Raw genomic sequence first — 26,269 nt, 5'->3', positions numbered from 1 at the left:
AGCTGCATTCAAAATGGATTGTAGTGGGAAGAGCCTGTTTTTGGGAAGACCAATAAGGAGACTATTGCAATAGTCAATGTGGGAAATTATGAGTGCGTGTATTACAGTTTTTGCAGTGTCTTGCGTAAGATATGGTCAAATTTTGGCTATGTTTTTTAGATGTATGTAACAGGATTTAGAGACAGATTGAATTTGGGGAACAAAAGACAGTTCAGAGTCAAGGATGACACCTAGGCAGCGAGCTTGTGTGGTAGGGTTGATTGTCGAGTTGTCAACAGTAATAGAGATATCAGGTTGGTAACTACTATTGACCGGTGGAAATATAATTAATTCTGTTTTGTATATATTAAGTTTGAGGTGGCGAGATGACATCCAAGATGAAATGGCAGAGAGACATTCAGTGACACGGACCAGCACAGATGGTGACAAATCTGGGGAGGATAGGTAAATTTGAGTAACGTCCGCTTACAGATGATACTGAAAACCAAAAGAGTTGATTAGTTTGCCAAGAGAGGTGGTATAGATTGAGAAAAGCAGAGGACCTAATACTGAGCCTTGTGGTACTCCAACTGATAGAGGTAGCGAAGTGGAGGTAGAATCAGAAAAGCGAACAGTGAAAGAGCGATTAGATAGGTAGGATGAGAACCAAGAATGGGCTGTGTCTTGAAGACCTAGGGATTGCAGTGTTTGTATGAGAAGAGAGTGGTCAACAGTGTCCAGATCATTTACTACCTTAGTCAGTGCTGTCTCAGTGGAGTGTTGGGAACGAAAGCCTGACTGAAGTGGGTCCAATAAGTTGTGGGTGTTAAGAAAGTGTGTGAGGCAAGTGTAGGCAAGTTTCTCCAGTAGCTTGGAGGGGCAGATAGGATGGTAATTTGACAGAGAGTTAAGGTCAGAATTTTGTTTCTTCAGGATGGGAGTAATCTCTGCATGCTTGAACAGTGATGGCAAGATACCAGTAGAGAAAGAGAGATTACAGATTTTTGTTAAGTGTGGAATGAGCACAGGAGACAGAGCGTTACTGATTTGTGAGGGTATAGGATCAAGAGGAGAGGTGGTAGAGTAGGAGGATGAGAAGAGTGTAAATACTTCATCTTCATTAGTGGGGTCAAATGATGAGAATGTGCCACTGGTTTCAGGTAGGGAATTGAACAAGACCCTGGCTGAGGAAGTGCATACCATTTCATTTTGGATATTATCAATCTTGTTCTTGAAATAGGAAGCAAGATCTTGTGCACTGATAGTAGCAGGTGGGTTGGGTGACGGAGGGGTAAGAGTAACTTAAACATATTGGGCCAGATGCAGAGTGGGAAAAAAATCACTAAAAAAAGGGTATTTGACACATATACAAAGCGGTACACGTACAAAGGCAACTTTATTATAATCAGTGTGTTTCACCTGCTCTATATCAGGTGCAAATGCCATGCTTACTATTAGGTGTATATGGGAATTTTTTTTAGGTAAATAGGGCCTGCATTTGTGTAACGCACCTGTTACTGTTCTAGGCCTACATTATGACATCCTTTCGATGGAGATGCTGCAGTCCCAGACAAAGGTCCACTGGTACCTGTAGGCGGGTAAGTGAGTGGTAAGGGGGCGCTCACACATAGGATAAGTTCAGTGAGGACATGTTGGTGGAAGTATAGGTTATACAGAGTTATGTGTAAACAACAGATGGATCTTCTGCACCAGGGATAGGACTGCTTCTAGTATGTACTGATGATGATGACTTTGGAACCAAGTGTACAGATAGGGGCCTTCCATTTGCAGAGATACAACTCTGCATACTGGCTAATATACACATTTACTGTAGGTCCTGATTCAGAGATGCAAACAAAACCGCGTCAGAGCCTGCACAAACACCTTACACATGAAGATGCACAAGTGAAAGAAAAAAACAGCAATTTGCAGAGAAAAAAAAGACACAACTTGCATTTACGAGACTCTGAATGAGGGCCAAACCTGCTAGGCTGGTACAGTTCTCATTTCTAGCAATAATTTTATACTTAAATGTTGATTTATTTGAAGAATAGGAAGACTGAAAGGTTTGGGATTGATCAGCAACAAACCATCAAATACTAATTGACTGCATATTTATTTAATGAGATTTAGGGCAGCCACAGTGCACATGTCAAGTCAGGTTTTAGTAGTGGTCACTGTGATCTACTTTGCTGCCTGTACCAGTCTGATCCTCTCTAATCAGTTCTGCAAACCTTCAATGTTTCCTGATTTCTTGGTGTGACCACCTCCCTCCACCCTATGCTAGCAAAGATCCTTGATCTTTACCAGGCATGAGCCCTTATCTTGGCTAAATCTATGTAAATCTATCAGCCCTGCATGTCCATCTTCTGTTACCAGACACGCCAATGATATACTATCATTTGGTAGTCAAGTCATGTCGGCATTTTGGATACCTTGACGCATTCGATATATCTGTCCCTTCATATACGATAAGTCAGAGGTAGTTTTTTGCTCTTTAGAGACAGCATAGAATAAACGATTTATTTCCCAAAAATAGGTAACTAGGTAATAGCATTTACATTGCTCCTTGTCCTCTGTGGTTTTAGAGTATAGCACAGTTGTCCACTCGCCTATAATGTGATTCCTTGTAGGAACTCATCAGTACAGAACAGGGTTTCCAGCCAGTTAGAATAACAATGTTATAAAGTTGGAGTGCTCTGGGACACTAATGGTATCAATAAGCAAGTAAGGGGTGTGTGGAACCCAATTAATGCATAAAGGGCAAAAAGTCTTTTGCATGGACAAATAATTAATAATTCAAAAGACAATAGTTAATAAGCGTTGACCACACTAGTCTGTGTATCCAAATGATAATATGTTAAGCTCAGTAAAAGGGGAGGGGGCCTGGACTGCACACATTCATTTTAAACATAATCAGAGGTGCTACCATGCTGAGACTTGTAGTACAATGCAGCGATCAAAAAATGCAGGTGCACACTCTAAGTACTAAGAACAATGATAGTCAAAATAATTCTGAAATGCTCTACAATTAACATGGAGTATGAGTTTCTTAGTACATGTTTGCCTATCCCCCACGTCAAGGTGTACCCCATCAGATGGGTCCCTAGGTTCTTAACATCTCTAATACTAACACATTATAGGCCTGATTCAGTAAGGATCGCTATTGAAATAGCGATTACGCACGCAGTTCCATTGCGATAGTATGCTAATAATTGCAATCGCAATCCAGTCTCAGCATTAAATAAGGACGCCCACTTCCCTTTACTCACATTCGTAATAATTAGCAAAACTATCGGTAAGATCGACTACCATCGCAGCCTCGCACACACTTGCACAAGGTCAGACCTTACTCAGACATTTCTAACCTCATCGCACGCAGTGAAAGCCCAAGCTGCGTATGGCATTGCAGTGGCTAATTTACGCACGTCCCTGGTATGGCGTTGAAACACACTGGCTCGTCTGCGCTTCGCCAACCACCCCCGTCACCACCCCCAAACGGTTCTTTTTTTCAATCACTCTGCGATGGGCCTGCGTAGTGGAGTGTTTGAGCAAGAGCACTGCGATGCATTCGCAGTACGCAACAATCTGATGCAGTACTCGGGAAGACACATGGCCGGAGTAGCGAATTGGTACAACAATTCTCCAGCAGATTAAATATTAATGTATATACTGTAAATGAAGATATGCTTTGAAAAGCAACAACTAACACAGAATAACTGAGAATTTTGATAAATATAACCCTAAAAAGCTACTCTGGGCAGTCATGCACTTTGCATACAACATTAAAGAGAACTTCTGTTACTGCTCGGTTTACTAAGAGCGTTAGAATTTTCTTTTGCACTAAAGCAAACCCACGTCAGGTTAATTATCCAAGATTCAACTGATGAGTGCGTAAAGAAATAATGAATTCCTTTATTGGGATAACCAAACTTTGCATATAACCTTTTAAGATGCCAACAACCTTTAACACATCAGCTTCAAGCACAGCACTGACACAACTCCAGGGAGGATATGTTTCAAGCCAGAGTTGTTGATATTTTCATGCCGAATCACACAGCAAATATCAGTGACATTAGCTCACAGTCAGGTAATTGCAGCTAGGCAAAAATTAACTATTTCATTTGAAATGAGATCTGTATTTAAGATTCAATCTACAGTATTATAAAATTTGTTTTCATCTATTTTCAACAAAAATGCACTTGTGACTTTGGGGCCTATTTAATGATCGGGTTTTAAACCTGATGATGATGATTTTTTATCACGACAAGAAGTTAGGGTTCCCCCAGATGTATTAACAAACAGACGCAGGAATATCGAAGAGATGTGTAAAAGTAAAGTGATCGCTAATGCATTCACCTTACTTTCTGGTTCGGGGGCTGGCCGCGCTATTGTGCATGCGACGGTCAACACAACATGTATGTACAAGTGTCCAATAACTGGGAGGGATCATAGAGATGTGTCTCTTGGTAAATGTTGCAGTGTAAAGCTTTTTTTGTCTACAATGGCTAAGGCCAGGCTCCGGAATGCTTCCTGCAAAATGACTTTAATAAAAATATACCCTTAACTTTAAATATCTTCATTCCATAATTCTTGTTATTAAGCCAGGTTCCTTAACAACTGCTATTATTGCTACCCCAGTAGTATCAGCTTGGTCCTTGCGCTATTCATAGACCATGTATACAAATGAATGAGATGCAATCAGGAAGCCGACGGTCAAAATGCCGACCGCCAGCATCCCGACTGTCAAATCCCAGCAAGGTACTAATGACATGCGTCTAAATCCCGACGCCTGTCATTAGACCTATGCCGGGAGTCCGACGCCTGGCATACCGAACGAAGGTAAGTTGGGCGCCGGGCGCGGACAGCCGCGGGGGAGGGTTAGATTTTATGGCTCCCGGGAGGACTTAGGGTTAGGCACCCACCTGGGAGGGTCAGTTTTAGGCTAGGGGAAGGGAGGGGCTAGGGTTAGGCACCCCCGGGGGGAGGTTAGGGAAGACTTAGGTTTAGGCTGCAGGGAAGGGGGGGCTAGGTTTAAGCACTAGGGAGGGACGTTAGGGTTAGGCACCCCTAAAGGAGGGTTAGGGTGGGGTAGGGTTAGTAAATATTTACCTTTTGGAGCTGTCGGGATCTTCACTGCTGCCGGTCTTCTGCAGTCGGGAGTTGAACCGCCGGAAATAGGTCCCACGGTATTTCATACCGATCTCAAATGAATACAGTGAAAATTGCCATTAAGAGATTACATGGGTATACATGGGGATCACACACACTGGAAGTCACTCACACATACTCACACTCACTCACTCATACATTACACACACTGACATACTCACCGCATCTGCAGGAGACTGGGACCCAACGCTGGAGGAGAAGAAACCGCTTTGGAAAGTGAGTAATTAAGGACTAATTAAGCTAATTGGAAACTTTCAATTGCTTAATTAGTACTCAGGGGGGGTGCTGCCGGGGTCCGAGAGCCTAGCTCTGGAGGTGCTAGGAAAAAACCTGCACCTAATTGAATAGCAAAATCCTGCAGCTGCAGGATTTTTCCTATTCTCGAACCTAATTGAATATGCCCCATAGTGTACATCTCTGATACCTCTTTTGCACCAAAAACCCGGGTCCAAACTGGGTTTTTGGACATGGTTCCAACCTAGGTCAGACCCCATTTACACTGCACCTTCGATCAAGGTTACTCCCAGGTCAGCCCTGTTCACACTGAATCCAGATCTGCCCTGCTAAACCTGTGAGGTCATAAAAAGTGGGAGGTGACTGCTCCACAACCTCCAATCAGCTCATTTTAGGCATGACCCAGGTCGGATAACCCGGGTCGCACCGTTTACACTGCACCATTACTTGGGTCCATCCTGGGTCCAACCCTGGTAGCTACCTGGGTTGGATTGCTGGGTCACTTGACCCGGGTTATTTTGCAGGGACGCTTTTACACTGAGCTGCGAACCAGGTAGACCCAGCAAAAACCCAGGTTTTTGCTCTGTTGTAGAAGGGGTATGAATCAGACCCTCATTGTTGTTTAAGTATTTGCTAAAACTTAATTGTTTCTAAGAAATGAATGAACCTTACAAGCCTTGGGTCTGATTCACAGATTTATGCAATGCTGCTATTTACACAGATTGAGCGATTGTGTGCCAGTGTGTATGTGTGAAAGTCGCACTGTGCACACTCAGTAATTGTTTTGTGATTGCGCTCGCACAGAGGATTCATTCGCAAAGTTAGTGACAGGTAGTCAGCATTTGGGGGAGGTAACGGGTGGTTAGGTGAACGCAGGCGTGTTTGACCGTTTAAACTCTGTTTCATGGGCGAGCATAAATTAGCCATTGCAATCTCCTTTGCAGAATGAGAGCTCTCTGCGTGTCAGGAGAGACTTAGTGTTTGAGGCTAGTCAGACTTGACTTACAAGCTGCGTGGCTTGCTGATCTGCGTCGATGCTCCCGATGTTTACTCTGTTGTACGTCGTCGGATATGAGAGGAGATATGAGGAGGCATCACTGGGCGTCCCTATGCTCGGGTAAGCTTTAGAAACCTTAACATATTTTCGCAGCTACTTTCTCTGTGAAATTGCAACTATGTTTGCATTAGCATACATCTCTGAATGTCAGCTATATCTAAATTAGAAATAAAGTTGCAACACCTTACTCCTAGAGAGGTGGAAACTAGGCGAGCATAATAAGGTCTAGTAACGTGTAATAGCCCGCTGTGCAAGATATTATGTCTGACACTGTGCATTGCTCTACAATGCATGCACATGCCATTACACAGGCAGACAATTCCCAGCAGCCTCTGCTGCTGCTCAAGAGGTCAGGAGCATGTCACATGAGGAGTGTCAGGCGGTAAAGCCGGTGACAGTGGGGAGTGAGTGGCAGTTATGAGGAGGCTGAGGTAACTTACCAGACTCTGCAAGCCCCAGCCATCTGCTGTGCATCTTTTTTTACTGAACATGCGACTAAGGCCCGTATTCAATCAGTTTCGTACCCGCGATACTTTTTCGCATGCCGGACTTTTCACCTACATTGTGCATTTTAGCCACAGAAACTTATCGTGCACGTCCCTGCTTTTCGCTGTATTCAATTCCAAAACACGCAAAAACGCAACCCGGCACATGCAAACCAGCGAAAAGTTCTGTCACAATTGGGGAAATCAGCCTGACAGCCCCTAAAAGATTCACTAACATTGGGGATCAATGTACATGCCCCCGAATAGCCCTAATAAAGCTATTTGGAGTACTTAAGGTTTGTCAATTTCTTCTAATTAGCGTCTTTGCACAAGTGGTGAAGAATAGCATTAAGCTGTTTTTTTGGGTGAAAATAAGTATTCCTGTCAAATTTGGGGTATTGAAAATGGGTGCAAGCATGGTTTAAATTCGATAAAGTAGAGTTTAAATTTTTTTTTTAAAAACGCACCTGAAGCAAGCACCTGCAATCCAAAAAACACCTCACCCATACTTGCAGACCCTTCAAAAGTCTGGTGTATTGAGGATAGATACAGGAAGACACATCTGTAAGAAAAAAAATATAAAAACCCCAATTATCATTACATAGAACTGGACAGTTATTTAAGGGAAGGCTCTATGAACTCAGAGGCCTGATTCAACAGTGATCGCTAATGCAACTACTTACGCAGATTGAGCGATTTTTAGCCATTGTGTAAGCATATAAGTCATAGTGCGCATGTGCTGCGATCGCACTGCAATTACGGTCGCAAAGAGGAATTCATTGCAGAGTGAGTGACGGGCTGTGAGTGTTTAGGGGTGGTGACGGGGGAGTGGTAGGAAAAACGCAGGCCTGCATATCCGATTGAACACCGTTGCTTGGGCCTGCATACAGTACATTAGCCACTGCGATTGCATACGTAGCTTGAGAGCCCACTGTGTGCGCAGAGACTTGCCGTGTCTGCGGCAGGTCAGACCTGGTGTAAATGTTGCGTGAGTGGTCGCTGTGCATCGATGATACCAATGTTTACACAGAAGAGCGCCAGTGGACGGATGTGAGAAAGCAGCAGTGGGCGTCTTTATGTCGGCTGTGCTTTTGCAAGCATTAGCATATTTTCGCAGCTGCGTTCTGTGTGAATTTGCAGCTATAAACGTAATAGCGATCCTTACTGAATCAGTGCCAGTCTCCCTTAGCAGCAACCTTCTCAGTGAACATTAATTTAGCAGATAGTAATGCAGCAAAGAGCACAGATATCATAATCTTGTACCATGTGAAAACGGGATTTGGTTTTAGTGCACTTAGGGCGTGATTCAGCAGCGTTCACAGATGCGACTACGTATATGCAGATGGAGTGATTGTTAGCCATTGCGCATGCGTATATGCCGCACTGTGCATGCACCACGATCGCACTGCAATTACGTAAGCACAGAGAAATACATCGCAGTGAGTGACAGGCTGTGAGTGTTTGGGGGTGGTGACGTGGGGACTGGTAGGAAAAATGCAGACGTGTCTATTTGTTTGAACACCGTTGCTTGGGCGTGCATAAATTAGCCACTGTGATTGCATACGCAGCTTGAGAGCCAACTGCGTGCGTAGAGACTTGCAGTGTCAGCAACAGATCAGACCTGGTGTAAATGCTGCGCGAGTGCTTGATGTTCATCGATGGTACCGATGTTTACACAGAAGTGCGACAGTGGACAGATGTGAGGAAGCAGCAATGGGCGTCTTTATGATGGGCGGTGATTTTGCAATCATGAACATATTATCGCAGCTGCATTCCGTGCGAATTTGCAGCTGCAATAGCGATACTAACTGAATCAGGGTCTGTGGGGGAATAACAAGCGACTGAACTGTTTCCATAACCCATTTAGAGCATCTATAGCAGAGGCAGAACCCCTGTCTTGACCCCTGCACGACACTAGTCAGTCTCAATAGATGAGAAAGATTTTATTCCTTTCCAAATACATACACACCTGTACCTGGTAGGGCTAAGTGAAAACGAAGAGTAATATAGAAGCTGCTTTTCAGTGATTCATGGAGCTGCTACCCTCTCTTCCCCTGCTGCACCTAATATCCCAAGTTATCTGAGGAGTTAATGTATACTTGTCACTCAGCAGAATTGAGTCAAATACCTTCTGCTAAAGGAGTTTATAGCAGATTCTGGAACTAAACGAGGGAAATTACGATAAGGATTTGATAGGAGTTTGTCCCTCAGCAGTGAAAATTCTTTCTGTTAAGCTTTGATAACCGATAGCCAGCTCTTCTAAGCACTACTTCTAATAATAATCCCTACCATTGAGATTTAAAAAGAGAGAGTACTCTTTATAAGTACAGTAGTTTCACTAAAGGACAAGGTGTAATAGATAATTCTGTCCAGAACACAAGTGTGGGGAGCTTAGTTCTATATACGTGTATGTGTGTATGTATATATATATATATATATATAATATATATATATATGTGTATATATATATATATATATATATATATATATATACATACACACATATCCTGATGGCGGGTTGTAATAAACCCGAAACATTGATTATGTAAAGAGACCCATTCGAAGTTGTCTTCTTTCTAAACAAATCCGTTGAGTGCCGCTGCCTCGATCTCATTATTTTACTACATGACTGGTACCTCGGCTTAAACTTCATGAATGGGAGTGTCGACTCCATGGATGTGTGTGTATGTATGTGTGTATATTAGGGGTGTGCACCGGCCACTTTTCGTGTTTTGGATCTGGATCTTTCTTCGTGTTTTGGATCTGGATTGGTTTTGCCAAAACCACCCTTCCGTGTTTTGGGTTCTGGGTTTTGGATCTGTATTTTTTTTTAAAAAAGCATAAAAACAGCTAAAATCACAGAATTTGTGGCTTTTTCTAATCCTATGCTATTATTAACCTCAATAACATTAATTTCCACTCATTTCCAGTCTATTCTGAACACCACACACCTCACAATATTGTTTTTAGTCCAAAAGGTTGCACCGAGGTAGCTGGATGACTATGCTAAGCGACACGAGTGGGTGGAACAAACACGTGGCCCATCTAGGAGTGACACTGCAGTGGCAGACAGGATGGCAGTTTGAAAAACTAGGCCCCAAACAGTACATAATGCAAGAGAAAAAAGAGGTGTAAGATGGAATTGTCCTTGGGCCCTCCCACCCACCCTTATGTTGAATAAACAGGACATGCACACTTTAACAAACCAATCATTTCAGCGCCAGGGTCTGCCACACGACTGTGGCTGAAATGATTGGTTCGTTTGGGCCCCCACAAAACAAGCTGGCAATTAATCTGTCCCTGCACAAACTGGCTCTACGGAGGCAAGATGTCATCCTCATCCTCCTCATCCACCGATTCCTCACCCTCTTCAGTGTTGTGTACATCCTCATCCTCACAGAGTATTAACTCGTCCCCACTGGAATCCACCACCACAGGTCCCTCTGTACGTTCTGGAGGCTGGTCTCCCTGGAAGAGTTGATAATTAATTTTTATGAACATCATCTTCTCCACATTTTGTGGAAGCAACCTTCTACGCCTTTCGCTGACAAGGTTCCCGGCTGCACTAAACACTCTTTCGGAGTACACACTGGAGGGGGGGCAACTCAGGTAAAATAGAGCTAGTTTGTACTGGGGCCTCCAAATTGCCTCTTTTTCCTGCCAGTACAGGTATGGACTGTCTGACATGCCTATTTGGATGCTGTCACCGATGTAATCCTCCACCATTCTGTCAATGGTGACAGTATCATATGTAGTGACAGTAGACATGTCAGAAATTGTTGCCAGGTCCTTCAGTCCGGACCAGATGTCCAAACTTGGTCCTGCCTGCCCTGCATCACCGCCAGCGGGTTGCTTAGGATACCTAAGTTTTTTCCTGGCAGCCCCAGTTGCGGGAGAAAATGAAGAAGGAGCTGTTGACGTGTCACGTTCCACTTCAGCTGACAGTGTGTTCACCAGCAGGTCTTTGCACCTCTGCAGGCTTGTGTCGGCCGGAAAGAGAGACACCACATAGGCTTTAAATCTAGGATCGAGCACGGTGGCCAAAATGTAGTGATCTGATTTCAACAGATTGACCACCCTGGAATCCTGGCAAAGTGAATGAAGGGCTTCATCCACAAGTCCCACATGCCGAGCGGAATCGCTCCGTCTTAGCTCCTCCTTCACTTTCTCCAGCTGCTTCTGCAAAAGCCTGATGAGGGGAATGACCTGACTCAAGCTGGCAGTGTCTGAACTGACTTCACGTGTGGCAAGTTCGAAGGGCTGGATAACCTTGCACAACACGGAAATCATTCTCCACTGTGCTTGAGTCAGGTGCATACCCCCTCCTTTGCCTATGTCATAGGTGGATGTATAGGCTTGAATGGCCTTTTGCTGCTCCTCCATCCTCTGAAGCATATAGAGGGTTGAGTTCCACCGCGTCACAACCTCTTGCTTCAGGTGATGGCGGGGCAGGTTCAAGAGTGTTTGGTGGCACTCCAGTCTTCAGCAAGCAGTCGCTGAATGGTGAAAGTGGCCAGAAATTTTTCGGGCCACCCAAAGCGTCTCCTGCACGCCCCTGTCGCTTTTCAGAAAATTCTGCACCACCAAGTTTATTGTGTGAGCAAAACATGGGACATGCTGGAATTTGCCCAGATGTAATGCCCGCACAATATTGGTGACATTGTCAGATATCACAAATCCCCAGGAGAGTCTAAGTGGGGTAAGCCACTGGGTGATGATTTCCCTCAGTTTCTCTAAGAGGTTGTCGGCGGTGTGCCTCTTACTGAAACCGGTGATACACAGCGTAGCCTGCCTTGGAACGAGCTGGCGTTTTTGAGATGCTGCTACTGGTGACGCTGCTGCTGTTGCTGCGTAAGGTGATACATCTAGCCAGTGGGCTGTCACAGTCATATAGTCCTTAGTCTGTCCTGTTCCACTTGTCCACATGTCCGTGGATAAGTGGACATTGGGTACAACGGCATTTTTCAGGATACTGAGGACACTTTTTCTGACGTTTCTGTACAGTCTCGGTATCGCCTGCCTAGTGAAGTGGAACCTAGACGGGATTTGGAACCGGGGACACACTACCTCCATCAATTGTCTAAATACCACTGGACTAATGGCGGGTACCAGACGCACGTCTAACACCAACATAGCAGTCAAGGCCTCAGTTATATGTTTTGCTTCAGGATGACTGCTGTCGTACTTCATCCTCCTCGCTAAGGACTGTTGGAGGGTCAATTGTTTAGTAAAAGTAGTGGTGTTCCTACCTCCTCTCTGGGATGATGAATGACTCCCAGCAGCAGCAGCAGCGGCAGCAGGAGGCGTAGCAATGCAGGATCCTCCGGAGGAATCCCGGATAGGAGAGTCGGTCATGCCAGTGACATGGCCTGCAGGACTACTTCCGATCCTGACTAAGGAGGAAATTGACGAAGGGGGAGTTGATGGTGTGGTTTGCAGGCGCTTGGATACAACAGGACAACGGGATTTAGGTGTCCCTGGACTGCTTACGGTCTTAGCCAAGGTTTCTGAACTTGACAGTAACTTTTTATGAACGCGCTGCAGGTGCGGAGGATGTTCCTAGGTGGTTAACGCCCCTACCCCTACTTATTTCATCTTTACATATGGTACATATGGCAAGACAGTTGTTGTCCGGATTTGGATAGAAATATTGCCAGACCAAAGAGGTGGAATGTTTGGTCTTCTGCCCAGGCATGACCGTGATGGGCTTTTTCATCCCACGGACAACAACTGTCTCCCCCGGAGCCTGATTTAAACAAACCACATCACCATCAGAATCCTCCTCGCCAACTTCCTCCTCAGCGCCAGCTACACCAGTATCCTCATCCTGTTGTACTTCAACAGTGACATCTTCAATTTGCATATCAGCAAGTGGACTGTGGGTGCTCCTTTCAGCACTTGCAGGGGCCGTGCAAATGGTGGAAAGAGCCACCTCTTCCCGTCCAGTGCTGGGAAGGTCAGGCATCGCAACCGTCACCACACTTGGACTCTCCTTGGGATTTGTGATGTCTTCTTAGAACGCACAGTTCTTTGCTGTGCTTTTGCCAGCTTAACTCGTTTGATTTTTTTAGTGGGAGGAGGGCTTCCATCGTCATGTGAAGCTGAACCACTAGTCATGAACATAGGGAAAGACCTTAGCCGTTCCTTGCCACTCCGTGTCGTAAATGGCATATTGGCAAGTTTACGTTTCTCTTCAGATGATTTAAATGTTTTTTTCAAGGTCATTTTCCTGAACTTTGTCATTTGGGATTGAATGTGGCCTCTACTATGACATTGGGCATCGGCCTTGGCAGACGACGTTGATGGCATATTATCGTCTATGTCATGACTAGTGGCAGCAGCTTCAGCACTAGGAGGAAGAGGTTCTTGATCTTTCCCTATTTTATTTTTATCGGAGAAAGTTTGGTCCTCCATTTATGTTATATCGATTTGATATATACGTGCGGCTAAGGCGCACACAAACACAGAAAATATTTTTTTATTTTTGCTGGAGAGTAGTGCACTTTGTGGGTTACACCACCCTTTAAGAAATGAGCCAGCCGGCTCTTTACTTATGGGACACAGGCGCACGCTTGGCACTACTTTGTTGATGCACGTGCGGCTACTGCGCACACAATTCACAAACACAGAAAATATTTTTTTATTTGGTTTGGAGTGTACTTTGGGGGTTACAGCACCCTTTAACGGTCAAGCCAGCCGGCCCTTTACTTATGACACAGGCTCATGCTTGGCACTACTTTGTTGATGCACGTGCGGCTACTGTGCACACAATTCACAAACACAGAAAATATTTTTTTATTTGGTTTGGAGTGTACTTTGGGGGTTACAGCACCCTTTAATGGTCAAGCCAGCCGGCCCTTTACTTATGACACAGGCGCACGCTTGGCACTACTTTGTTGATGCACGTGCGGCTACTGTGCACACAATTCACAAACACAGAAAATATTTTTTCATTTGGTTTGGAGTGTACTTTGGGGGTTACAGCACCCTTTAACGGTCAAGCCAGCCGGCCCTTTACTTATGACACAGGCGCACGCTTGGCACTACTTTGTTGATGCACGTGCGGCTACTGCGCACACAATTCACAAACACAGAAAATATTTTTTTATTTGGTTTGGACTGTACTTTGGGGGTTACAGCACCCTTTAATGGTCAAGCCAGCCGGCCCTTTACTTATGACACAGGCGCACGCTTGGCACTACTTTGTTGATGCACGTGCGGCTACTGCGCACACAATTCACAAACACAGAAAATATTTTTTTATTTGGTTTGGAGTGTACTTTGGGGGTTACAGCACCCTTTAATGGTCAAGCCAGCCGGCCCTTTACTTATGACACAGGCGCACGCTTGGCACTACTTTGTTGATGCACGTGCGGCTACTGTGCACACAATTCACAAACACAGAAAATATTTTTTTATTTGGTTTGGAGTGTACTTTGGGGGTTACAGCACCCTTTAATGGTCAAGCCAGCCGGCCCTTTACTTATGACACAGGCGCACGCTTGGCACTACTTTGTTGATGCACGTGCGGCTACTGCGCACACAATTCACAAACACAGAAAATATTTTTTTATTTGGTTTGGAGTGTACTTTGGGGGTTACAGCACCCTTTAACGGTCAAGCCTGCCGGCCCTTCACTAATGGGACACAGGCGCACGCTTGGCGCTGCTCCTTTGTTGATGCACGTGCAGCCACAGTGCACACAATTCACAAACACAGAAAAAATATTTTTTTTTTTAGCACTTGGGGGGAGCACCCCTGACGGACAGAGCACCCCCTGGACAACACTACAGCACCCTTTTAGGACTGGGACACTGCACAGGACTTTGGAGTGGACACAGCCCCTATGGACAACTGACTGCACAACACAGTCCAGCCAGCCCCTATGGACTTTGAAGTAGTGGACACAGCCCCTATGGACAACAGCAGCACAGCGCAGCACAGCACAACACTACTCTGCACTACACTACACTACACAGCCCAGCCAGCCCTAACTCCCACCCTCCCTCTTCACTGTCCACAGCCGAGTGAGAAAATGGCGCCGACGCGGGTACCTTATATAGGATCCAAAACCCGCGAGACCCGGAAGGCGGGATGATGACGTTTTGCCTCGATTTCAGATCCGAGTCAGGCGGGAAAAGTCGAGCCTGACTCGGATCAGCCTCGGATCGGGGGGGCTCAGGGGGGTTTGGATTTCAGAAATCTGAACCCGCTCACCCCTAGTGTATATATATATATATATATATATATATATATGTAGATTTTTTTTTATATATATATATATATATATATACACATATATATGTGTGTATCTATATATATATATATATATATATATATGCGCACACATATATATATTTTTGTGTGCGTGTGTTTATATACTGTACAAAGAAATAAATTCTTAGAACTCACCTAAAACTGTCATGAGGAGATCAGCATTTTCCCATTTACTTCAAACATTTTTGATAAAAGGTTTTGAAACTTTTTTTCAATCTTGCAGTTAAGACAACCTAAAGACAATTAAAAAAAAATACTGCTGTAGCATTTGGTTCATGTTAAGCATTTCTTGTAACACACATTACAATGTCAGTTTTAAAAACTTACTTGAAACTATGAGCAGTGGTCTATCCTTATCCCATTAGAATGACATCACTTTATACTTCATACAAGGAGGTCTAACAGTGAACCTGAAAAAAAAAGAGAAATGCAACCATTAATACATTTTGTCCTTATTTCTTATTTTATGTTAAGCATTAAGTATGCATTCCCATTTAAAACATAATAGAAGTTGAGAGGGAGTTGAATTCAATACAAACTTACTGTTTAACAAATACAATACTGGCAACAAACCGGAAGGTCGTGTAACCTAAAGAAGAGAAGTGAGAAGTAGAAATGCACTTAGCCTTATCTTTCCTTTTCCCCCCATGTCTGTATGCAGCTGGCTCTGTACAAATGTATATAATATGAAATTTAACAGTCAGCGTTTTGCGCTTGTAGTTAGAAAGGCCCCACACAGAACATCTCAGGGACTAATTACTGTAAAGAATATGGGAGAACATATGATTCACAATCAATTTAAAAGAACCTTGTTAAACAGTAAATTTTAGCTTTGAAAATGATCTTTATGCACTTACTACAGTCACAGGAAGGGTTAGGAAAAGTAGCAATGCTACACAAACTTCTGGCAGTCTCGAAGAAAGAGCACTGTTTTCAACCAACAGGAGATGTACAAGATCTTTCACAGAGGAACATATATAAATGTTTTCCTGAAGTGCAGATCTGAAACTTAGGAGCTGCCCAGGAAAATCAGGAGAAAGATCATTGTGATAATTCTCCTGTAGAGCTGAAGTAGCATTGAATAAGTCGTCAGCTGATGCCGATGCTAGCGTTGAAGGCTGGATTATTTCAAAACTTTGAAGAACCTGGTTTAGATCACTAAATTGGATTGACAGCTGTTGTGTTATTATCTAAACAACGATTAAAAACTGTGACTTTACACTTCCGGTTCCGGCTTCATGGAGTGAAGACGCGCTCCGGGCTGCTCCTTCACATCGCCGGCAATATTTATATTATACTAGTCCGTTCTCTGACTCCAATATACAGGTCTCGCCTCGGATCACACACAATTGGGCTTCAGCCCTATAAAATGGACACATTTCTGGCCAGTCAGCCCACCACGAGAGCCCCGCTGCCGCAGCAACAGAAGAGACGCGCTGACAACAATATGGCGCCGGACGCCGATACCCGGACATCTTCTCCGGCTTCAAAAAAGGCTGCAGGGAGCTCTGCTGGCAGCGACCTACCACAGGTATGTCGCAACCCAGACACACCTATCTCGTATGAAGAAATAGTGACAGCAATAAACACTACAATGACCCCTCTATTAAATCAAGCAGTAGCAGATATCACAGTGCAGATCCATACTCTTACACATCGTGTTGCAGATACTGAAAACCGTATAGGCTCAGTTTGTCATGATTTGGCTGAAGTGCAATACACCATAATACAACAAAAAAAAGACAACCACCAACTCTGGAACAAGGTCGATGACCTTGAAAATAGGTCACAGCGGAACAATACACAGCTGGTTGGTTTGCCGGAGACCATTAAAGGCCATTCACTCCACCAATTTGTGCGTACTACTCTTCCAAAGCTATTAGGCATCAAAGAAGAGTGCCGGGATCTAATTATTGAACGAGTCCATCGAATTGGTCCCACTCCAAGGTCAGCGGAAGGTCGCCCACGAGTGACTTTGTTTAGATGCCTAAACTATATACATAAGCTGGCGATTTGGCAGGCCTCCCGAAAACAAAAATCTATTGTTTGGGAAGGGAAAAAACTGTTCATTTTCCAGGATTTTTCTGTTGAACTGACCAGAGCTAGAAAAGCATTCTCTCCTATATGTTCCCGATTGGTCAAAGAAAGGAAGAAATTTGCTTTAATTTACCCAGCTAAGCTTCGTATTTTTCGTGGTGATACTTACCTAGATTTTTCCAACCCAGAAGATGCACATGCCTTTCTCCAAGAGGAAGATCATGAACGTGCTCCTGATATATCGGACCCTGTTACCTCGCCATCATGAGAGATCGCAGTTCTTAAAGGTCCCCACGTATTGCTATAATTTGTGATTCTCTTTGAACCCCGTTTATGGGTTTTGATTTCTGGAAAAGATACAGGGTCAACAGTGGCCAATATCTTTCTTATGCTGGTTTGGACACTCTGTTCTATATATATGGGCTGTCTAATAATCAAAAAATATATATATATAATGATAATAGGATGGTTCAACTAATTGAATTGCTCTATAACGTGATCTCTATGTATACCTATTTTGCTCTGACGTCACCTAATGAGATCTCAGTTTAACATGTCAAAAAAAAAAAAAATGTACTTTATTACTAATGTGATTGTGGTGATAACCTGTTTAGTTTAATATCCGGTCAAAAATGGGAGCATTACCCTGAAAGTGTTTCTTATTCTTATTCTGATACAGATGTTACCTGTGCGTATTGTATTCTCCCAGAAGTCCCATGTAAGTTCTCTGCTTTGGCCAAAACCATTGGCTATCATTTTTTGTATTTGTTTTTGCATGTATATGTCTTTCCAACATTGTGTAGTCGATTTCCCTCTGTCTCTTCCCTCCCCCTCTCCTCGTTTATACTGCAGATTTGATGATATAGGGAATATGATTTTTCATTTATACAACATTATATATCAAATATGTCTCTATTGATTATAGGGACCCTAAACATAGGTGGTATCAATTCTCCATGTAAAAGAAGGAAACTTCCTATGTACTTATCTAAACACAACATAGACATCGCATTCATTCAAGAATCTCATCTGGTTCCTGCGGAAACAAATAAACTCCAAATACTGGGATGGTCGTTGGTTGCAGCAGCCTCATATAATTCCAAAGCACGAGGAGTAGTTATCCAAAATCTCTTCACTTGACAGTATCGGCTATAGAAGCTGATCCTGACGGGAGATATGTCATAGCTTTTGTGTCCTATCAAAATGTTTCATATGTCCTGTGTAATGTGTAAGCCCCTAATGTCTATTCCAAATTTTTTTACCAAACACTCTTGGCTAAACTAATTCCCCATATGGATTTACCCCTCATAATATGTGGAGATTTCAATTTAGTGTCCTCTAACATACTAGACAAATCTCAAAGTAGGTCAAAGATAAACAATTTATTGAAATTAGGAGTTACCTCATTTGCTTCCAGGCTACTTCTAGTAGATTTTTGGAGAGCATTGCACCCCATAGATAAGGAGTTCACATGCCACTCTGCGACTTATAATACCTTTTCCCGGATAGACTACATATTCTTATCTGAGTCCCTTTTTCCTAGAGTGTCAATTATAGAAATTGAACCAATCGCTATATCAGACGATGCCTTGGTTTGGTCAACAGTTAATATCGCGGTAGAGAAAGGATCTGCTTCCACGTGGAAATTTCCCTCGCATTTAGCTCACTCCACTAAATTTAAATCCAGATTGGAAACAGTTTGGGAAGAATTCAAGCTTAATAATCTTACATACGCCACCTCGGATCCCCCTCTTTTTTGGCAAGCTGCCAAATCGGTACTTAGAGGAGCTATAATCTCTTATGTTTCCTCTGTACACAAGAAATACACTTCTACATATATTAAAATGCAATCATCCCTCTCGGATGCATTCCAAAAGTTCAAAATATCTTCTACTCAGATAAATAAACACACATATCAAATTGAAAAAAATAAGTTCGATGGATTTCTGCAAACAATGGGAAATAGATTTTTAGTCTTTGTGAATCATAAATATCATAAATTTGGTAATAAAACAGGTCGACTTTTGACTAATTTATTAAAAGGTACACAACCTCCTATGCTAGTTAAACCTCTAAAAATGTCAGATGGTTCATATACCTCATCCAACTCTCAGATTACTAATATGATGCACAACTTTTATGCAACTCTCTATTCACATACTACTCCTCCTTTAGACCCAGAGAATAATTCCATATCCTCTACACTTGACCCCAATATTTGGGAAAATATTGTCTATCCACAAATTCCCCTTGAAACGGCTCAATCTCTGAACGCACCAATTACTCTAACGGAAGTTAATACTGTCATAAAAGGTCTCAAGACCAACAAAATCTCCTGGACCGGATGGCTTCAGTGGTGATTTTTTTCAAACTTCTCTTACCTAAAATAGGGGAAACCCTAGTTGATGTATTTAACTCTATTATAACAAAGAAAACTCTCCCACTTTACTTTAATATGGCTACCATAAAAGTATTGCCCAAATCTGGCAGAGATCTCTCCTTACCAAGTTCATATAGGCCTATATCTCTTTTAAATTTAGACTATAAAATACTAACAAAAATGTTATCAGAGAGATTTAAGCCTCATTTACCCAGTATAATACATGGCGATCAAACAGGATTCATATTTGGTCGCCATTCAGTTGTAAATATAAGACGTGTATTTGGAAGTATGCAACACTTAAAAGCCTCCCAAACTTCAGACCTTAACCTCATTATATCACTTGATGCCGAAAAGGCATTTGACCTTGTACTCTGGTCCCATTTGTTTAATTCGCTCTATAAATTTGGTATTCCACAACATTTCATTGATATAATCAAAGTTCTGTATACTGGAGCACAGTCCCATATAGTATGTAACGGATATAAATCATCACCATTTCCCATCCAAAAAGGAACTAGACAGGGATGTCCACTGTCACCACTTCTTTTCGCCATAGCAATAGAACATCTCGCTATTGCTATACGCTCTCATAATTTCATTAAAGGCCTAGAGATAGGTAAAAAAATACTTAAAGTCACATTATTCGCAGACGACATGTTACTATTTGTCTCTAACCAAATTAACACGATACCAATCATTATTGACTTAATACATTCATTTAGCTTCCTATCCGGATACAAGATAAATGTAGACAAGTCAGAAATCCTACCAATAACGGGGTCCATATCCCAAATTACACATTTGAAACATATCCCCATCATAAATCAATTTGGGTTTAACACCGCAAAGATTAAATATTTAGGGATATATATTCCTGTCGACTTATCTCAGTTATATTTCATAAATTACACATCAATGCTTTCTAAAATATCGCTTTTATTAGAGGGCTGGAAATGTCTTCCCTTGTCGCTTTTAGGTAGATTAGCAGTGGTGAAGAGTATAATCTTTCCTAAGATATTTTACCTAATGCAGATGATTCCCATCACCCTCTCTAAAGCAGACTTGAAATTACTTCAAGGGATGATCTCCCGATTCTTGTGGCAAGGGAAACGTCCTCGGATAGCTATGTCTAAGTTGACTTTGACCAGATCAAGGGGTGGCTTAGGAATACCAGATTTTGCAGCAAACTCATTATCCACCTCTTTTAGATATATAAGTAATTGGATATTGGAGCAGAACTCATATACTGACTTGTTATTAGACTCTGCATTATTTTCACCTTTTTCTCCGGGTGCTCTTCTCCATACTACACGTGAAGATATCCCGCCCCACATCCTAAATCATATAATGTTTCGAGACACATACTCTGCATGGTTATCCATAACTAAAAAACTTAACAGAAATCCTCTCAGCTCACCTTACATACCGATTTGGGGAAACCCGAACTTTCCTCCATCTCTCCAGAATGCTAAATTTCGAAATTGGCACTTGAAAGGTTTAAAAAGCATAGCCAAACTTTTTGACCCAGGGGGCAATGTGATGAAATTTTCTAGCTTGCAATCTACATATCATATTCCTACCCAAGAATTCTTTATGTACCTACAATTGAGACATTACATTCAAACACTTCCTAAAACAATGCCTTTTTTTACACGACTAGATCCTATATCCTCCTTACTAAAACATATCCTATTAATCCCCTATAAGACGAAAATGTTATACTCCACTTTAGTAAATCTATCATAGAAAACCCAATGGGACCAGATGACACTTTCTTGGAGTCAAGAAACACCATCCGCACCTATATCTGAAGATTTATTTCTACATTATGATAACACACTATGAATATTACAATTTTCTTACCTCCAAGAAGTACATATAAGGGTTATATTCAAAGCTTATATAGCTCCCGCTCAGTGAAAGCACATTGTCCCTCTGGAAACAGGACAATGTGTAAAATGCCGCATGAACAATGCACGGTTTCTTCACTATTTTTGGGACTGCTATAAAATTAGAAAATTTTGGATTAAAGTGCTAACTAGTTTAAATTCTTGCTTTTCCTTGCACCTACATTTAGACTGGTTAGCATGTCTATGCTCCAATTTTAAAAATTGGGGCTTAGGACCTAGAAAGAAAACTCTGATTCCACTTTTAACAATTTTCTTAACTGTAGCAAAGAAAATAATACTCATTCATTGGATATCCCCCTCTTCCCCCACCCTAAATGAAGTGAAACAGAAGGTTCTTCAAATATTATATTTTAATAGGAGATCCGCCATTCCAGATATTGAAAATGGAGTAATCAAATTTTATAAGAAATGGGACTTATACATTGATACTCTGAATCAACAGACACAAGAACATATCTTTAAAGTATTTAATTCCACAGACTGGTTTTTACATAGAAGTCTATTGATATCAAATAACTAAATGTGATCATAATATTTGCAGAATTGATGTTCTAAGGTGTTTATCTTTCTATTAGATACTGTCATGTGTTCATAGGGGCAAATTTATAATTTATACTTTACTCCTCAATACAATAATATTCATATTTAAAAGTAAAGACATATTCCCGAAAAATATTAGGCATATTTGTTTGTCAATATTTCGCCAAGCATTTGTCTGATGATTATCCCCATGTCCCTCCCTCCTTCCTCTTGTGTTACATTTTTGTTTTGTCTCATGTATGTCCCCCCATTTTACTCAGGCATAAATGTCCTTTTCATTGATTTTTGTGGTCTCCAGGCTCTATGGAGATCAAACATGTTAAGCTTCATGTAAAGGTTTGGTTATATCATATTATATACACTAGCTATGTTGGACATTATATGTGTATGTTTTTGTATGTAATGAAAAATACGTCAATAAAATAGATTTGACAAAAAACTGTGACTTTAAAGTGTTGCTCGGGATCTGATAATGTCTTAGCCCCACACAGCTCATCAAAATGACGCTTAACATTGTGAATTCTTTTACTTTGAAAGTGTGTTGGAATCCTCCACTTTTCGGCAAGAGAAGCTGAGGTTTGCTTGGCACTTTCAAAATTGTTTCGATAAGTGGAAAGTGTCTCAGCAGCGTTCTTTATTATCTGTGCTGCTTTGGACAAATCCATGTCTTTTGCCTGAATCATTTTTGATACAGAGATCACACTGTTCAAAATTGTTGTTTGCAGAACAATGAGAAATACAAACTGGAATGACTCCATTTTATTTTAATATTCATGGCCTCATCTCTTTTCTTTGTTTTTTTGGATAATAGAATAATTTTGGACAATTCCTACATAATGTCTACAAACCGGAAACGTAAAGCAAGCAGAGAGCCGTAATTTTGATGACCAGCGAGTAGGACATCGTTTTTTCAATGTGAGGGAGGATTCGCTAGTAAATTAGGACAGAATTTCCCATCTCTGTATGCTTTCACCAAAAAAGGTATATACATTCTGTACAGCATCAAAAAAAATTGATACGTCTTTGATTCCAGCAACAGAATCTTGCAATACCAAATTGAGGTTATGTTATGCGCAATGAACATAAAGGGTATTTTGTTCTTTCTTTAAAATTTGTACCTGAACTCCAGAATAGATGCCACTCATTGTAGCTGCACCATCATACCCTTGTCCACGACATCTATCCAATGCAAGGCTTTGTTTTCTATACAAGCAATTATTTCCTTTTCTAAAGCTGCAGCACTCTGGTCTTTGACAGCATGGAAACCTACAAATACTTTATTGATGTTTATGTAGGTTGCTCTCAGGCTTACATATCTATCAATGGAAACATATCGGATTATCTGGCTCAACTGGTCAACTTTAGTTATGTCCTGAGTAGTATCCATGATTATGGAATAAAAATGGGCCTGTTTTATTCCTGTTGTGATTTCATTCTGCAATCTGTTTTGACAGAATATCTATAATTTCATGTTGAATTTTTGGGCTTAGGTATTTGACAGACCCTTTGGGTAACTGTAGTAGTTCCTTTAGAATAGAATCATAATCTGCAAGTAATTCTATAATGGAAAGACAATTCCCATTATTAATAGAGCCTAATCTCTCTCTGTGACTCCGAAAAGCTAAATTAGCCATTGACATAGTTAGGGTGACATTAATAATTCTTTGAAGAACCTTACACCAAAAGTATTGTTCTTGTCTGATATGATTCTCACTTTGTTCATCAAGTGTTTCCTTCAATTCCATTGGTCGTAGACCACACAGGCATCAATATGAGCTCTTGAACTTTCATGGGCCTGTATTTTTTATGTTAGGCTGCACAATTTACGAATACCTCTGGGCCAAGTAGGTTCAAAACCTTGCTTTATACGGTCCCCGAACAACCAGCATGGCTCACAGTAAACAGCATTTAATTTTGGGGAGTAGCACAGCCAGGTAACTAGAAGTTTAAGTCCAGTTTTAGTTATTCTTTCATAAAAGTGTGCCGAGAAGCATCTTCTGTTTTGGCTATCTCTTGGAAATGGTCCAGAGGGTCTACAAGGACCATGGGCAATTCTGAATCATTTCACATTCGGGTCAGTGATTGTAACTGGATAATTAGCCCTATCAGTTATATAAGGCTCAGCAACAGTATCGCAATCTATATTATCAGGGGTTGATTTGCTAGCTGGCTCCCCATGTAGTGGCTTCGCTTTCTGACAGATTTGCAATGCTGCTACATCCACTGACTCTTTTGTCTGATATGTCCTGAATATGCTGAGGAGACTGGCTGGACTGAGTATCAGTATCCGAGCTAACCTCTTCTACGTGAGTTTAGGCAGAACTGATTTCTGAGCTTTAAACGGTAAGTGTCCGGCGGAAGGACCCTGTCTGGTTCCTTCCGCCGGATGGTGGGGCTCTTGTGCGCATGCGTGACCTGTAGGTCATGCATGCGCACTAGTTTCACTGCTCAGAAAAGAGCAGTGAAAAAACTTATGAAGACAGCTGATTTTTGGATCAGCTGTCTCCACGCTGGAGCAATGATGAATTGCTCCGGCGCCCGCATCAATCTGGTACCACTGTGAGTGATTAACGGTTATGTCAACAGTTACGGTAAATAACACAATTTAGCTGCCACCATCATGGGATTATTATGAGTAGCCCTTTGATTCTACACAAACAATAATGTCACACATATATACAGTATGTAGCATGGGTCGTGGCCCATAGGTTCAAAAGAAGAACACAGAAAAAATACACTAAAACTAAATGTTTAACATAAAAATATTTCCAAGGGTTATAGTTACAAAAATGTTTTAAATTGTCACACAGATTATAATGCAAATCAGTTTTTAAAAAAAAGTAAAAGGAATGAAAAACAAATAATTAGGATGACTTTTAGGCCTATGGGGCATATTCAACTGGGTGCGAGGTATACAGAGGAAAAAACCTTGTGCCCCTCGTGCCCAATTTTGGATTACCGCGGGTATGCGCGCTCCCGATACCCGCGGTATCCAATAAAAAAAAAGTGGTTGCAGGGTTTTCAAAGCTGAAAACCCTGCGCCGAGTAAAAAAAATACTTACCTGTCCGGTGGTCTCTGCGGCTCCCAGTGGCCTCCCCTCCATGTTCTCACTGGGGAGGGGGCTGCTGCGAGTCCCGGGGGCTGCTGGGGGGCTGCAGGGAGACACAAGGGCTCCTGGGATATGTAGTTCTCCCAGCGCCCATTACAGGGGGTGCATACTTACACTGGGGACACACACATACACTGGGGGTCACACACACACTCATGCATAAACACTCACACACACTGACATACTCACCACAGGAGACCGGGTCCCGATGCTGGATGCAGAAAACAGCACTTTGGAAGGTGAGTATTACTGACTAATTAAGCTGTTGGAAACTTCCAATTGCTTAATTAGTCATTAGTAGGGGTGCCGCCGGGTTCCCAGAGCATTCCCCGACCATTTTTCCTAAAATTGTGGATTTTAGGATAAATTGGTCATGCTCTGGACGTGCGCAAAAAAAACCTCCCGGTGCTCAAAAAAATCAAAAAACCCGCTAATAATTGAATGCTGGTGCGGGATTTTTGCTATTCTCGACCCCAACTGAATATGCACCTACGAGTATACTGTATCTCTGTTGTGCAGGAGATCACAAAAGAGTTATTGGCACATCTCAGCAATACGGCTTCTCCCTGGAAATGAACTCTGAGGCTTGGGGGAGTCCCATTTTTATGACTACAAAACTCGCTCTTCAACCCCCACCTTCCTGGGTCCCTGTAAACACAACTTTTGTGTCCATAGCCCCTTTGTTCTTCCAAACCAGGGTCTCCCTGTCAAACAAGCAGGGTCCCTTAATTTCTTGCTTGGAGCTGGGAGTCTGTGACATTTGTCAATTCTCTAGGCAGTTATCAGTTTTGCCAGGAAGGGAATTCCTGACAAATGTCTCCCATTTTATAAGGACTTGAACCTCTTGGATCTCTTAACCCCATGTTGCATAACTGATTATAAAGCGTGTTGAGAATAATGAGGGCTTTGTTTTGCTGAAGACACTTCTGTCCCCTGTGACTGAAGAGTCTCTGGGTAGAGGGCTAGGTGAGAAATTGTCCTACACACATAACCTCATACTGGGAGGGCTACACATTCTTTTGTTATCTGGGAGGGGGGAGAACAAGCCAACCATCTCTTGGCTCAGTTCACTAATAATTACCTGG

The sequence above is a fragment of the Taudactylus pleione genome, unplaced genomic scaffold (assembly GCF_031769625.1).
Source record: "Taudactylus pleione unplaced genomic scaffold, aTauple2 ptg000792l, whole genome shotgun sequence".
NCBI classification, from domain to species: Eukaryota; Metazoa; Chordata; class Amphibia; order Anura; family Myobatrachidae; genus Taudactylus; species Taudactylus pleione.
Note: the sequence above shows the minus strand (reverse complement) of the source record.